This window comes from Heterocephalus glaber, unplaced genomic scaffold (genome assembly GCF_053883595.1).
Source record: "Heterocephalus glaber isolate CG9 unplaced genomic scaffold, H.glaber_assembly_v1.0 deba00000937, whole genome shotgun sequence".
In the NCBI taxonomy this organism is placed as follows: Eukaryota; Metazoa; Chordata; class Mammalia; order Rodentia; family Bathyergidae; genus Heterocephalus; species Heterocephalus glaber.
In genome coordinates, this window is record NW_028258173.1 from 8,828,826 (window position 1) to 8,845,272 (window position 16,447).

At 43.2% G+C, this 16,447-nt stretch overlaps 1 protein-coding gene and 1 pseudogene across 21 annotated transcripts in view; both read left to right on the top strand.

The window, feature by feature from the left end:
• Slc39a11 (solute carrier family 39 member 11) overlaps nt 1–16,447 on the top strand; it is a 486,128-nt gene that overhangs the window by 273,683 nt on the left and 195,998 nt on the right. The window lies entirely within an intron of this gene.
• The window catches only part of LOC147828767 (coatomer subunit delta pseudogene), a 77,901-nt pseudogene that overhangs the window by 27,491 nt on the left and 33,963 nt on the right, over nt 1–16,447 (top strand). Inside the window, exon 1 of the transcript XR_015450130.1 lies at nt 1–16,447. This exon is cut by the window's left edge and continues 27,491 nt beyond it; it is cut by the window's right edge and continues 33,963 nt beyond it. The product of XR_015450130.1 is annotated as a coatomer subunit delta pseudogene (transcript).

Consider the following 16,447-nt stretch of genomic DNA (forward strand, 5'->3'; position numbering starts at 1 on the left):
TGGAGCTAGCTGTCAAAGCCTTGCTGGCAGAGGAGGCATTGTGACCAGGTGGCTCCTCACCTGCAGATCTCAGCTTGGGGTGGGGCTGGTGAATCGGTCATTTGAAGGCTGTTCCCATTGACTCCCCATGCATGTTTACAAGGCAGGTTCCCAGCCACACAGGAGCAGGTGGAAAAGATGAAATACTGTAATGATCTGTGAGGTTTGCTGTCGAGGGGAAGGATTACCCGAGGTCTGAGTGGATTTGATTTAAGGCCTTTAATGAGATTTATTTAAGGAACCTCCTCCAGTGGATGTTATACTGAATGGTCCATGCATGCCACCATTAAATGCGGCCTATGGGAGGTGAGTCTCTTTCTGCTGCCCACTGGTATCAGGAAGATGCAGTATGTGTCTCGGCAGCATGACAGACCAACTGAAGAGCCCTTGGTGCACCATCTTCCTGGTCAGAAATTGCTTTCCAACTCCCTCTGTAGCAGTTGACCACTTTTTCCTCAGTTGGTAGAGTCCAGTTGGTTCCAGGAAGGGGGTCTGGAAGGAATCTTTCCCAGCAGAGGTGCAAGTACCGTTCTGACCTGTAGTGCCCATATCTCTATCTTGACTCTTCAGACTCCTTGGCATGCTTCCTGGCTATTTGGGGCACAGAGCCCAATTTGAGGGCATTATTGGACATCAATAGAAACAGGAGGTGGTGACTAGTTGAAGGATCATAGGAACATGACCTTCAGGACTATATCTGGTCCTCAGCCCCTTCCTCTCTGGCTCTCTCTCTCTCTCTATTCCTTGCCACCATGAGATGAACAGCTTTTCTCTGCCATGCTCCTACTGCCATGATGTTCAGCTTTGCCTTAGGCCTAAAGTATTAGAGCCAGTGGACCATGGACTAAAACCATGAACCAAAGTAAATTCTTCTTCCTATGGGTTGTTGTGACAGTTAAACTTAATTGTCAACTTGATTGACTTGGGGTCAGCCAGAGGATTAGTAAAGCATGTTCCTGCATGTGTCTGGGTGGGTCATGGAAGCATGACATGGGTACTTCTCTGCCCCCTTTCCCTTTCCTCTCAGGCATTTTTTCCCCTGTTCTGCTTCCTAGCAGCCATGAACTAAGCAGTACAATAAGTCCCCATCTTATGAACATTCTAGTTGTGAACTTTCACAGGTGTACTGTATAAGAGTCACAGATGTACTTTGTGGGATTACAAACTCATCTGATTTACGAACCTGCTCCTGGAACAGAACTCATTCGTAAGTAAGTCGGGGACTTGCTGTATTGCCTTCTATGCCCTTCGGCTATGATGACCCTGCTTTGGAGCTAGCCAACCATGGACTGAGTCCTCTGAAACTGTGAACCAATATAAACCTCTCCTCCTTTAAGTTATAAGTGTTGAGTATTTTGTACCAGCAACAGGAAAGCTGACTGATACAGTTATTACATCAGGTATTTTGTCACAGTGATGGAGAGCTAACAGGCTCTTGCCTTTTCCAACTTGGAGAGGCTGCGGCATTCCTTGAGTTGTGGCTGAATCACTCCAACCTCTGCTTCTGTTGTCACACAGCCATCTCTGACGCTTGAGTCCTCCTGCTTCCCTCTTATAGAGACTGTTGTGCTTATATCTGTCTCCTCCTCAGATAATCCAGGGTAACTCCAAATGTTAATATCCTTAACCTAATCACATCTGCAAACCCTTTGCCATATAAGGTCCTAGTCCCAGGTCCCAGGGATTAGGATGTGAGCATATCTGGGGAGCCACTGTTCAGCCTAATATGTTACTGCAAAAAATTATCACACTTCCTGATGGCTGTTTCTCATGTATCTCAAATATCTCCCAGGTCCTGCTCCTTTAACCATCCCTGCGTGCTTAAGACAGCCAGGATTCATATACCTCAGCACATCCACATTCCCACACTAGTGTGTCCTTATTACACTCTTTCTCCTGGGGAATACTGGGATGTGCTGTCCTTTCTTCACTAAAGACAACCCTGCTGTTTTGACAGCTGAATTTTCCAGAAGTGGGTAATATGTTCCCTAATGCAGCTATGCTCTCCTGTCCTACCACCAGGGCCCACATTTGTAACCAAATTCCTTACATTTGAGACATTTTCTATCCTTTTAAAATAGTTCTTTCCCTGAGATGCTGAGCTCCTTGACTCATCAGAGCTGTCCCAGAAGAAAAGAAGCAAACTTCGATCTCATTAAAACTCAGAGGGCCCCTTAGGTCAGAACAGGACTTGTTTAGCCAGGGATGTTCCCAGATCCTGGGAGCGTTTTTACTGGTTCGAGGCATGCCCTACCTTCCCCCTGGCTTCCTCAAGACCTCTTTGTAGCTACCGTCTCCAGATGACATGTAGACTTGTGCTGGGAAGACAAGAGGGAAGTTGATAAGAGATACTGTATCACCAAGAAGATATCTTTGGCCAGTGGTTCCCCACTCTGACCTCAAAGACTTAGAATGTGTTGAGTTTCCTGGCCTGCAATGCCACTTCCTGATTCCCGAGAAAGCTCCCAGTTTTCAGACACTGGCTTCACTTCTTTTCATGGAGCCTTCCTCTGTCACCTCTCCTCCACCATCTTCCTCTTCCCAGTAGTAATTGCTCCTGGTAACTACTGGTTTGCAAGCCCTTTTCCCCATAGAGGCTTTCTGTGGCTTCTCCATCTCTGCCGTGTGTCCTGTGCAATGCCTGGCATGTGCCTGGTGACTGGCTAGCCTCTGTTCCCACAGCCCACACTGTCACGAGTTGGCAGAACCATTTCCTGCCCAGAGCCCCAGCTCCTGTTTTGTTCCAAGCAGAAGTGGTTTGAGGGCTACAGTAGCTAAGTCTCCAGGTTCTGGGAGGAGGCAGGTTCTTAGAACCTCAGGATAGTTTGTCTCCTAATTGTCAAGGCAGACAAATTTTTCTAGATGAACAAGAAGAAAAGACCAATCCAGCCCAATTTCTTTGAAAAATTCAGATTGCTTCTATCCATTATCTTCTCTCCCCAACTGCCACTTCTTCAAATTTAATGGAGAAAAATGTGAAGATAAATGAGCTGGTGCTCATAGGCTCTGGGAAGTCTTATGTCTGATAATTTCTCTGAGGATTTGCTCTTATAATGGCCAAGGGGGATGAGGGCCAGGAAAAGACCCTGGGTCTTATTTACCCATTTCCCATTTAGAAAAAAAAAAGTACAGCTCACTGCCAGTGTTCATTTAATTTTCAGCGATTGAGAATTACTCTATTTTGTAAATGAATATACCACCACTAAAAACAGAATGCTACAAATAGAACCATGTCTTTTGTTCCTAAAGATTATTGATATACTGGAAAAATGATAAAAATGATAAGTGAGATATTTCATGGCAAATTTGGGCATAAGGTTAGGACTGTAATCTATGAATGTTCTCCAGGCAAACAGGAAATGGAGTGTCCTGGGTGTCAATTCTGGGTACCCACCAGAAAAAAGTGCCTTTTAAGCGAATACTCTTTCTTCTAACAGTTGCATGTGGAGCCCATTCCCGCATTCACTGGTTCACAAAACATGCCAGTTATTCCAGGGGCACAGCCTTGTTCCTGGCATGCTGGTGTGAACCAGCCTTGCCTTCCTTCACCCATTTGTTCCTTCTTCCATTCTTCCTTTAGCAGCTGCATTAGTTTCCTAAGGCTGTTGTAACAAATTATCAGATACTTGGATGATCTTGAACCACAGAAACTTACCTTCAGGGTTCTGAAATCGAGGTGTCATCAGGGCTCTGTTCCTCCTGAGGGCTCTAGGGGAGGATCCGTCCTTGCCTCTTCTTACCTTCTCTACAGCTGTCCTTGGTGTCCCTTGGCTTGGAGCTGACCCACTCCAGTCTCTGCTTCTGCTGTCATGCGGGCTTCTCTGTGTGTTCTCTCCTCTCCTCAGAAGGACACCTTAAACTGGTATGACCCCATCTTTGGGACATCTGCAATGACCCTATTTCCAAATAAGGATGCATTCGGAGGTTCTCAGTCATAGGAGTTTAGTGGGGAGGCCATATAGCCCACCATGGCCAGTACTCATGATGCCAGGCACTGCAGACTGCAGGGAATAGATCAGTGTGCAAAGGCAGTGTATTCCTGCCCTCCTGGGGCTTGCGGTCTGCTGGGGAAGACTGAACAAATCATCACCCAAACATCCAGTTACAAATCCAAGCCTTTCTCCTGTGGTCTGCTTTCCTGGTTCTCCTATCCATGTGGTTGTTTTTTATCTCTACCATGTCCAGATCTCCATTTCTTATGTATAGAGTCAGCACACACCTGATCCCGTTGCTTTTGTTCATGCTGCTAGTTCCTGTCTTCTACCATACGGTGTCTCTGATTGCCTTAGGATTTCACACTGAGCCATGCCCTGACTGTCTCCAGGATGTTGTGGGCTTTCACTTCAGAAGGGGACTGCAGGTCAGTGAGCAGAGCCTACAACCTGGTACAGAGAGGTACAGTGCCTTTAGCATGCTGTATTGCCTGCAGTTGTGGCTCCTGGGTTGGAATTCTAGCCACGAGTCCACTTCATTGACTTTCAGCCTTTGTACTCATAAATCTACAATGAGAACACTTTCTCTGTAACTTCAATTGCACCCAATTTTTCAAATTTTATGCGCATCACTTCTATTCTGATGGGTTCTTTGGTGTGATGACCTCCTGTAACATAATCCTCTGGGAGGGCAATGCACTTTCTTTCTCTCTCTGTTATATGCAGGCTCACAGCTGATACTTAGAGAATGGGAAGATACTTAGCAAAAGGGAGATGCCAAAAGCAAGGCCTGCTCTGCACTGTTGTTGGTGGACTGGCCAATTGCTGCTGTTCCATAATCACTAGCATGGTGATTCAAAATGCCTACAAGCATGAATACTGTTGTTTTTAACTTTTTGGTGCTGATGATGGAAACCAGGGATTAACACTTATTAAGCATCTACTCTACTGCTGAGCTTTACCCCCAGCCTCTTGTTCTTTGTTGTTGCATTAATAACTACATATAATGATGAGGCTTTCAGTACATGTTCCTAGCTACCTACCACCGTCTTCTTCTACCTAGAGGGCAGTGTCTCTTTGTTCTCATTCTTTCTTTGCTATAGTCAGGTCCCTGCTTGGCAGCCAGAATGATCCAGTAAAAATGCAAATCAGATGCTGTTGGAGCTGAGTCCAAGGACCCAAGGACAGGCTTGTAGATCTCCTAGGCTCCTGGCTGCCTCTCTGGCTTCATTTGCTGCCACCTCCAAGCTTCCTGGCTTCTTCGCTGACTTCCTGGCAGATCCCACTCCCAGCCTTTACTCCTCAGAGCCCTTGTGTTTGCTCTTTCCTCCAGATGTCCACAGGGCTTGGGCCTCCTTTACTGATGCCCCTGCTCCAGTGACACCCTTGGGTGTCATTGAAGTAGCACTGTGGCTGTTCCTATCCCCTTGCCCTGCTATTTCTCCTCATGCTCACTGTGTGCTGATCTTATTGCCTGTCCTCTCTCCAAAGTTGGCCCTCTTGCCCCTCACTGTTATTCCCAAGGAGAGAATAATACTGTCCTTCACACACAGAAAATAGCTTGCAGGAGAGCTCATCGGGTTCAAGGAATGAGGGGAACCAGACTGATCAGCTCAGTCAAGACTTGCCTTTCCAAAAGATTCCATCACTCCCTCCCTAAATCGAGATTAGACACAAAGAAAACTGGATTTATATTTTAAAAAGCTTAAATGGCTATAATCGTTGGTTGAAGGATGAGAAAGAAGGAGTAGGATTCAATGACAAGCTCAGATTTGGGACTGGATTCCATGGCACCCTTTCCTTACCCGCTGTCTTCACCCCAGCTGCAGCGTGACTTTTCTTAGGGTTCTTCCTGTGTCAGTCCTTCCTTGCTCTGACTCCCTTAAGCAGGCAGAATGGAGTGCTTTCTCTTCTCTGTGCCTTTTCTTACTTCAGTTATTACAATTAGCTGGTGTGTCACAAGTATTATTAAAAGTAGATGTGTTCCCCTCCGTGAATTCTTTGAGGAGGAACAGGCTTGCTCTTTATTCATCTTCTGGTGTCTTGCTCTGGGTGCAGTACTAAGTGCTACTGAGTGAATGAGGGAGGAATCAGATCATCCTCAAATGTTAGCCCTTTGGCTTACATTATAGGCTCCTAATAGTTTGTCATAAAACTCCCATCTGTTAAAAAATCATGTAACTCGAACATGGAGTTTTCATAGTGCCATAAAACAAGTTAAGATTCACTGAAGATAGTTGAATTTTAAGGTAGTGAATCATGTATGCATACTAAATAAAAGGGCTTTGGGATTATGTGCACTTTGTTAAGCACTAATTCTTTCAAAATTGGCGATTTGTGTATGATTTATATTAGCAATTTTCATTTAACTACAGTATTTAGTTAAATGAAATACCCCTTTCCAACCATTCTTCATAGAGAATTTATTGAACATTCTCAACTGGGTTTTGCTGATAGTAATGTTCAAACAGGATTTTCTTTCTTTGGACCCAAAGCACCCAGTGATCAGGACCCAATGACTCAGAGTAGGAAATAGAAAAGGAAGAGGGAAGTAGAAATGGATGGCTGGGGCCTGGCAGGTATTTGCTTCCCTGTAGAGGGCAAGGTGGGCAGATATAAACAGAATGTTTACAAGAGAATTTGGTGCATTTAGGCAGCTTTCTAACCAGGACAGGGCAGCTTTCTCCCTCTGTGCTCTGACATCTCAGGGCTGCGTTCCATGCCAGCTTCCCCATCCTGTAAGGATCCTGGGGCCTCCCACCACTCCTATCACCCCATTCCTGCACATCCCACCTCATTCCCAACAGTGCCACCAGGGAATTTACCCTGAAATAGCCAAAGAAACAACTTCCTGTTTCTAGTTGACCACTTAATTAGGGATGTAGGTATTTGCTCAGCCGTGGCGCCAGGTTCTTGAGAAATGGTGGAGGGTAATGTGAATCAGCCTCTATGTGTCTCTTGCAGTTCCACATTTCAGGCTTTGCCATGCTCACATTGGCCTCTCCAGTGAACTTGCCCTCACTGCTATTTCCCGTTGCTTGGCAATTACCCAGTCAGTCTTCAAGACCTAGCTGAAACACTTCCTACTTTATGAAAGTCTCTAACTCATTCAGGCTGAAGTATTAGCTCCTTCTAGATGACCTCTACAGCTTTTTCCATCTATTGATTATTAGCATCGGTTAGTTTGCATTGTACTTTATTCGTTTACATATTTGATCTCATTCACTGCTTGGTTCTTCCAGTTCAGCTTCCATATCGTACCTGTTTCTGTATCCTTAGTCTTTGTACTAGCAGTGCCTGGGATATGACAGGCATTCAGGAAAGATTTAAAAGGAAAACTATTTTGATTGGGGTGGTGAGTGCTGTGGTAGCCTAAGAGAACTCACTTTCTCTCTAACAGTTACTTATCCAGCTTCATCGCCATCGTTTGACCCTTTTATTCTAGAACCATCAAGGTCTAGAACCAAGTCAGTTTTGTTTGTTTTTGTGGTACTGGGGATTCAACCCAGGGCCTCCTATAGTAGGCAAGTGCTCTACCACTGAGATAACACCTCTAGTCTCTCAAGTCTTATTTTAATCAATGTCTTTCTAGCCATGATTTTTCTCATGTTTTAGGTTTTGACAGCAAACTAAAACCTCACTAACACCCTATATTTTACCCATTAGTCTTCCAACAGTAGACTGTCAGCCAATATAGCAGGAATGAGGTTTAAAGAACAGATTGTACATTATAGGTAGCCAAAGATATCACTGCTGTCTTGAGCATTATGCCTTCGTTCAATAGTATTGGGCTTTTTTGTTTCCTTTATATATATTTTTTGGAGAGGGTTGTGGGAAGGGGGCATTATTTTCTTAGAACTTTGTATAAATGATTGTTTTGACAGGGGAACAAAAACTCTCACTCTGATTGGCACAGTTTTTGAAATCAGAATCATAGCTATGAAGATCTCATTTCCTGTTGACTGATTTAACATAATTAAGGCTTGGAGAATCTACCCAGGATAGTACATGGAGGCTGGCAAGTGACAAGCTATGCGCATTCCTCTCTCGCCCTGCATCTTGTCTTTGGGACTGAATGTGTTGGTTAGCTGGAGGAAGGGGTTTGGTGGGCAGTGGCCAGCTGACACCCTGAACTGTCTCACTGAGTTCCTATAACTGGAAATTGTGTGTGATCCAGCTAAGTGGATGATTTGTGGACCAACTGTGGCTGCACCATGCCATCCTACCTACAATCTATGGAAATTGATAGCATCTTTTAGCCCTGAAACCAAGAGATTCAATTTACTCTGCTGCTCACTTAGAAAAGACAGGGAAAAATAACCCCAAATCACTGGGGAAATAGGCTCTTCAATCTGAAAAGAACCACGCAATATCATCTAATCCATTTCTCTTCATCCTTTTTCTACCCCCAGAAAGATAATTATCTCATTTCTTTCCCTTCCAAATCTCTCAAGAGAAGGTGATTCTGTTTTTCTTTGATATCTATTCTGATCTCTAATAACTTTTTGTAATTAGGAGAGAAAGTTATCAACGCTTTCCTTCATATTGCCATGAAAGCTAGTTTCATCTTGTGCAATTCTTGGAGAGAATCATGACTTATATCTTTATGTTGGCCTCCATAGCATTCACTCACAAATCTTCACTGACCACCTACTGTGTGGTAGATACTGTGCTCGGCTTTGCAGATACAAAAGAGCAGAGCACAGAACAGGCTCATGGACTAGTGGGGAGGTGGATACAAATTTGAATAATACAAATAGAAATTTAGAAGTGGTAGTAAAATAAATGTGTATATTGATTGTATATTATATAAATGTTTATATGTATTATATGCCTGTATCTGTATGTTTAGTAACTGCAAATCGGGACAAAAGCAAAAAGAGAAATAAAATGAGGCCAGGTATTGGTCATAGAGAGAAAGAGTAACCAAGAGTAATTTTGATAGGCTATTTAAACAAGGCATTGAGCAGAGACTGAAATCATAAAGTGATGGGAGAGTGGGAGAGTGTGAGAATAGAACCTTCCAGACTAAGGGGCAGCAAAGATGAGGCCCTGAGGTGAGAGGTTGGGGAAGCAGTTGAGACAAAGTGAGCTCCAACCACATTGAGGAGAGAGAGAGAGAGAGAGAGAGAGAGAGAGAGAGAGAGAGAGTGTGTGTGTGTGTTGGGGTAGGAAAATCCAAATCATTTAGCCATTGCTCAGTTCCAAAATTTCAGTTCTACAGAGTGTTTGGGCCTTTGTGACCACATCCATTTCAGTCCTCAGCACATGGCAAAACCTCACAAAGTGCATATTTCTTCCCTTCCTTTTTCAGCCACTGCCCAGTGTTTGTCTGAACCTAAAACCACAACCTCCATTGTAAGCCGGGCTCAGTTCATTTCATCTGGGTTTAACTGTTTTGTTCCCAGTCTTCTTTCTTGGCTCATCCACTCAGTGCTGCCTTCCCTTCCAGATCTTTCTGGAAAAACATGTCCTTTACTATCTCATCATCTCCACTTTCTGGTTCAGGTGATGGCTACTCCTTTTCTCCTGCACTTCTGGCCACTGAGCCAGGAGACAGGGTTGACATTATTCTAATTTTAGCCCTCAATTACAAGACTTTTCTCTCTCTGCAAAGACCAGGCTGACGACCATGACAAGCAGCCCTGAAAGCCCCAGTGAAGGATTTTTCCTTGCACAAGGCAGGGTCCCACCTGGGTAGAATGGGGAGGGGCAGACTGCTCTATACCCTGTCCCATGTGACTTGTTGTTGTTTACATCGTTGGGCTCCATTTGTCTGGTTGTTCCTGGTGTCTTGGGCTCTTTACTAGGTCCCCTGTGTCCCCCCAAAGAAGAACATAAGCCAAAAGGATTTTGTGAGAGATTTTTTCAGGTGCCAAGCCTAGAAAATGCTGTGTCTCTCTTGCTTCCCTCCCATTGGCCAGAACTCAATCATATGGCTTACATCACTGCCAGGAATGCTGGGAAATGCAGACTCCCTGAAGGCCCAGAGGAAAAAGGAAGCAGAACATGGTGGACACACAGCAGCCCCATCAGTACCAGCTTCCACTGGGGCAGAGTTCTTGGTGTCCATGTCTGTGGCCACACCCTGAGCCTCATTCTCATGCAGATTTAAACTTCAATATCTTATCCTTGGACCTCAGCATCCTATGTTTCCATGCCCTTTGTTATTTCCCTTCCTCCAGAGACCTCTGTTTTTGGCACTTTCTTATAGTCATCATCTTTCTCTCCTGGTTCTTTTCCTGCTTTTCCATCGATCCTCTGGATTGCTCTTTTCTGGAAACTTCAGTTCCCTCAGACCTTGTCATTCAACCTCAGCCTTGGATCTGCCTCTTCTGTCCTTCTACTTGAGCTACCAAAGTGCTGCTGAGGTCATACACAGTTGTGGGGTTAGTGCCAGACAGATTCCAGGACTTGAGCTTCTAGGCTCAGATTCTAGGCTCTTGAGGCTTGTTCTCATCTTTCTGTTGTTCCTTCAGGGATTATTTAAAGATTTACCAGATTTTGTAAGCCCTTTCCCTGCTTAGCTTCATCGTCCTACCTTTCAGCAAAAAAAAAAAAAAACCTCCCCTCACTTTCAAGGAAAACCTGACACAATGAGGAGGGGCCACTCTCAGCTCCAAGTTCCTCTTGCTCCATATTTCCCCCTTTGACAATCCTCCAGCCCCAGGAGATGAGGATCTGCTCCCTTATTCATCAGTTCTTGGTTCTTCCTTACCTGGCCTCCTCCTCTCTCTCCTCCATTCATGATCCTTTCTTCCTCACTGCCTCCTCTTCTGGCATTTTCAGTCAGCTTATGCATGTCATTTATCTGCAAAAAAAAAAATGTCTTCCATCAACTCTGCCACCATCTACCCCACCAGTGCCAATGCCACCTACTTTCTTATTTTATTTTTCAACAAAACTCACTAAAATACAATTCCACATGAGCTGTTTTCAATTCTTTGCATTCTGTCACCTCCCAACCAGTGACCTAAATATCAAATCGAGTAGGAAACTATGAGTCATTTCACTGAAATCCCTGGGGCATTTGCAATGGCTAACTGTTCTCATCCTTACTTTCTGGAAACATCTTAATAATTTTTACAGGGCTGCTTTTTCCTTGCCTGCCCATTAAATTAGATTCCCTCCTCTAACATGTCATCATTCTCCCGTTTTCTTTCTATGTTCCTTCTCTCCTGGGGATACACTCAGCCTCATCATCATTACCTTTAGAACTTATGGGCTGAGGCTTCCAAATCAGTTCTCCAGCCAAGCTTTTTCTCATGAAGATGAGAAGCAAATATCCTGCTTGTTTACTTGTTTACTTGTTTGTCCCACAGTCACTTATATTTGGTGGGTCTAATAGGGAAGAGATTACCCGATCTCCTTTTCCTCACCTCAGACTTCTCTCTCTCTCTTTCATTCTTCCTGAGGAATGGTTCAATAGAACCAAATCTACTTAGCTTCTCAAGCCAGAAATTCCAGCATCATTTATCTCCTTTTCTCTAATTCCCAAAGACATTTAGTTATCTAGTCCTGCTGCATTTGCTTCATTAGTTTTTCTTGGCTCTCTTCTTACTATGACTCTCAAATCCCTTCTTATAACTTGTTTGCATCATTCCAACAACCTCCTCTGCGCTTCTTTGCCCCTGGATCTGCTCTTTCTTTCACCCACCCAGCAAGTACCCGTCACTGGACCAGAATCCATCAATTCTTACTTGGCACAGAAGCCATGCTGATCAATACAGCATGCGGTTACCTAATGCAAATCAAATGTACTCCTATAGGATGGATGAAAACCATGAACAACTATTTTATGTGAGTCCTTGCAGCTCCAGATAAAAATTATGGACATTATCATATGTGGGCATGAAAAGCCAAATTTGAAATAACTTGGAAGTAGAAATCATGTGCTGTTGAAAATCATTTAATAAGTGAAAAGTCTCTTTTGTGACTGCAACACTAGCATCAGATGCAAAGATTGAGTAAAGTTGTTTTGTGAAATATGAGAATGAGCAAAAGCAATACTTCTAATTTAATATATTTTATTTTAAATATACATATGTAAAAAAATTAGAAAATTCAGTATGGCAAATAGACATTTGACTATTACAACCACATCTATGTCTCCAAAAGTTTGTATTATTCAGGTTGGCCAATTTCCTTTTTAAATGAGAAGATGGAGATTTGCCCTAAACTCAGTGTATGCTTGAGCAATGGAAGAGTTTATTGAAAATTTGTTTGACTAATAAGATGCCTTGTGACTGTAGTACCATGTTTTTGAGTCTAGTTCCCCCCACCTCACACTTTTCTTGAATAAAATAAGCTCATGGCTGATGAAGTAGGCAAGGTTGTATTGCTACAGGAGTCCTTGAAAAGAGAATGCCCTATTAAATGCTTAGAAGTTTATTTATTAGGTTATGGAAGGTTCAGAAGGCTTCATCCTAAATCCAGGCAACCCCTAATAATCAAATACCAGCCCCATCTATAAGTAGTGGGTAGAGCCAAGTATTTGGGATCTGTTGAGTGGCTGCATTCATATTCACTGAAGTTTTGGATTGAAAGTTCTGTACAGTTCTTAGCACTGTAGCAAAATATCAAAGAAATAGAAAGCATATCTTAGACCTTGAGAACCTTATCATTTAATAGAGTTTAAAATGTATAAAAAGTAAGTTTAGACTCAGTGTCCTAAGATGAGTATAATGGTCTTCCATCTTATGCATGATACCTTCATCCCAACATCCACGGAATAGTCAGTCACAACTCTTATGACTCTGAGAAGAATTTTCCAGCTTCTGTGGCATCTGAGTTAATAAAAACAGAGAAAAATGCCTTTTCTTTTTTAGCAACAATTACTTGAGTGGGAGGGAAATAGAGTTACCAAGGCAGGGTGGGAACAGTTGTGGAAAGTTTCATTTCTAGATTCTCACTCAAAAATCGAGGGATGGGGAAAATAATTTTCCACAAGCACATTCACATTTAGTGTTTACATTCGTATTTAATGAGGACTTGGAGAACAAATGGAATAAGGGAGCTGCTGAGGAGAGCTGGTATTTTTAATGAGCAAATTTTTCCCTTTTCTACATTTGCTGCAGTCCAGGCAAGCATGTACACAAATAGCCACAATTTGTAAATTATTCCTGACATATTTTCTGCTCTTTGAATTCCCTGAGTGCCTGCAATATAATTAGAAATAAGCACTCTTTTACATCAGTAATGGGGAAAAAAAGACATGGTTTCAGCATGAAATAAGATGTTACCTGAACAGAAAATTATAGATATAGCAGCAACTGCTGTCGTCACAGAGGAAGAAAAGGAAGCATTGAAGGCATACAGACTGTTTCTAGCTTTGTATGCTGACATTTTCCTCTGCTGATCAAAGCCACCTCCTGCATACATGGGCAGGGAAAAGATGATACCGATGAAAAGAGGAGGAAAGAAAAACCCTCAGGAGAAATGCGCCCAGTCTTTGTGGATGTTCCTTGGTGTGGTTGAGACTGTGGAGTTGAAACAGAGCAGTTGATGTAATTGTTCTGCCCTTTTGTATAGCCACCTTCAGCTGCAGACTGGAAGACAGAGGCAGACTTTCAACAGAGGCCCAACTCTTTACTTCAGTTGTTGACTGACTGATTGATTCATTCATTCATTCACTCATCTACTCACACGATGGGTGACTATTTTGTGGGATCTTAAACCTTCGGGCAATATCAGTGTACCAATAAAAAGACAAATGACTTCCCATCATAGGATTTATAGCCCATTTGGGGAAGATATATAATAGACAAAGATACACAGTAGAATGTCCTCTGATTGTAGACTGAGTACTAGGATGAAAGTGTACTTGGGCTGTTATTTCCGATAGGTAGTCAGGGAAGACCTCTCTGTGAAGGTGGCTTTTTAAAAAATTTTTTATTTTATTGGTACATTTTAGGTATACAATATAATTACATTCATCATTGGAAAGAAGGTGGCTTTTGAGAAGAGACCTGAATGAAGTGAGGGAAGAGACATGAGTGTCTATGGAGAGAGTATCATGGCCAGAGAGAGAACTGAAAAGGGAGCATCCCACTTCGAAGGAGTATCCTGGTCAGCGGGAGCATCCTGGTCAGAGAGAGACCATCAGCAAGAAAGGCCCTGAGTAGGGGGGAGGTTGGTGTACTTGAGGGACAGTCAAGGGAGAGTCAGTGTGAGTAAGGGGGCAGCACAAGGAATAGGTGCACTCCAGGTGGACAGGGCTCTGATCTCATTTTAGGTGTGTCAGGAAGCCATTGGGAGTCAGGGGGAGTCATTTGAGCTGACACATCTTAGTGTTATTCTGTGCTTATGCGAAGAGAAGATTCTAAAAGCTGGGGGATATGAATAGAATTCAGATTATTAGTTGAGAGGATATGTTGATCACTGGAGGAGGTGCAGCTTGGACTGAAGAAACAGTGATGAAGTTGGATGCTGAGCTTGTGGACTTTGTCACAGATGAAGACTATGAGAGGAGAAGGAAGAAGGACAATTTCTTAGGCTTTTGATAGAGCAACTGGGTGAAGAAGTCACTTGGCGAAGAGCAAGATTGGAGAGGATGAACATCAAAAGTTCAGTACCTGAGATGCCTTTTCAATACCCAAGTAGCAGTATCATGTAGGCAGACAGATCTACGACTGTGGAAGTTATAGATGATGCCTTAGAATGATGAAAGCCATGGATTTGGCTGAGGTCAACTAGGGACTGAGGATAGACAGGAGAGAGAAGAAGGCTGAAGGCTGAGCACATTTTTCCTCCTTGTAGATATCAGGACACAGAGAAGAATTCAGCAGAGGAAATGGAGGAGTGGACAGTGATGACAGGAATACCAGGAGAGACTAGTTCCATGGAAGTCAAAGGTGGACTGTTAAAATATTGGGGAATTGCTTATAAATCTGCACTGTTAAAAGGGTGAGCAAGATAAGAGCTGAGAAGTGACCCCTGGATTTGGGCAAATGGAAACCAGTGGTGACCCTGACAAGAGCCCTGGTGGCATGATGGAAGCGACTGATTGGAGTAGGTCAGAGAGAAAATGAGAAATTGGGAAATGAAGTGAAAATGGAAATATTATAGAAGATATATACTAATGGAAATAATCCACTAAAGTAGGAAAAATGGACGGCCCAAGGGAACTGTAGGAGCATATTGCTGGGGAGGCAAGAGGTGGTAGGATAGCAATAAGGATGATCCATCAAGACGGAAGGCAGAACAGGTGACACAAGCCATTGGTGCATTAGTGGTGGCAGAGGTAGGACATTTTCTTCTAATTACTGAATGATATAAGACATACAGACATTAACTGGGAAGAGGAGGTTTTGAAGATTAAGAAAAAAGGAAGAATGAGATCATGTCTCCCCCTGCCCCTCCCAGTACCAGGGATCGAACTTGGGACCTTGTGCTTGCAAAGCAGGCCGCAGAACCACTGAACTAAATCCCTGCCCCATGATCATGCCTTCCTGAAAGAAATGTTGTAGAAGTGCCAGGCAGCTCAGAGAGGGTTCAGCCAGCCATCATGGTGGTAGATTTTTTTCTGCAGCCCTATGCAGCCAATTGGGAACATGTGTAGAGTAGATTAAGAGTTGACATTAACTAGGCATGTGTGCAAGGATATGCCTAGAGGGTGGTTGTGTGAGGGGTTACTTTTGGATGAGGAGAGCAGTGAGGACACAGTGGGCTAATGAAAGTGAAAAGGTGGTTGAGCTAATGAAGTAGAGGTGCCAGGGAGACCAGAGAATAATTGAATTGAGAATTTGCTAGGAAAGAAGCTGGAAATATAGAAGACAGGTGGTGAGCCATCTGGCATGCCTAGAATTGAAATTTGGGAAATAATTTCATTATTAGTAATGCCCTTGGGACCACTGGCATGACCTAGTGTGGAGGACAAGTTCTTTGGAAGTGAGGAAGGTAATGAGCCAAATAAGGAACTCACACCAAAGTAGTAGATGGTTTATCTAAATGAATACTGGCATCTGTATAATAGTGCTTGGAGGAAAGGTCTAGGTGAGAAGTAGGTGATTGCTAGAGGTAACCCTTAGTTAACAGTTGTAGAGGGATATAGAAAAGTACTGATTGAATTATTCCTAGCTTTAGAATAGATGCACAGCTACATAGACTTGACATTTGGTTTAGATAAATACAAACTTAGGTTGAGTCTGCAGGAGGTGTTGACATCCCAAGATTGGCACAAAGCTGTCTATTCTGAATGTGGAGAGGAAGCAGAAGCTTCAGAATTACTGTCTTAAAATGCAGGAAAAATCTAGAAGCTGATTTTAGAATCCAAATTTAATTCACAGAAATTCTCTTTCATTTTGATAACTTCCAAATATCATCAGGAAGTCCTTGAGACAGCTGGGTGAAAACTTCTGTCTTCTGATAGCACTCTAGAAACATACACACCACCCTCCACACATGGCAACCCCTGTGTCTCACAGGCTTTCTAAGACAACGATAAACCCGAAGAAAGTAAAGTATCCTTCTACAGT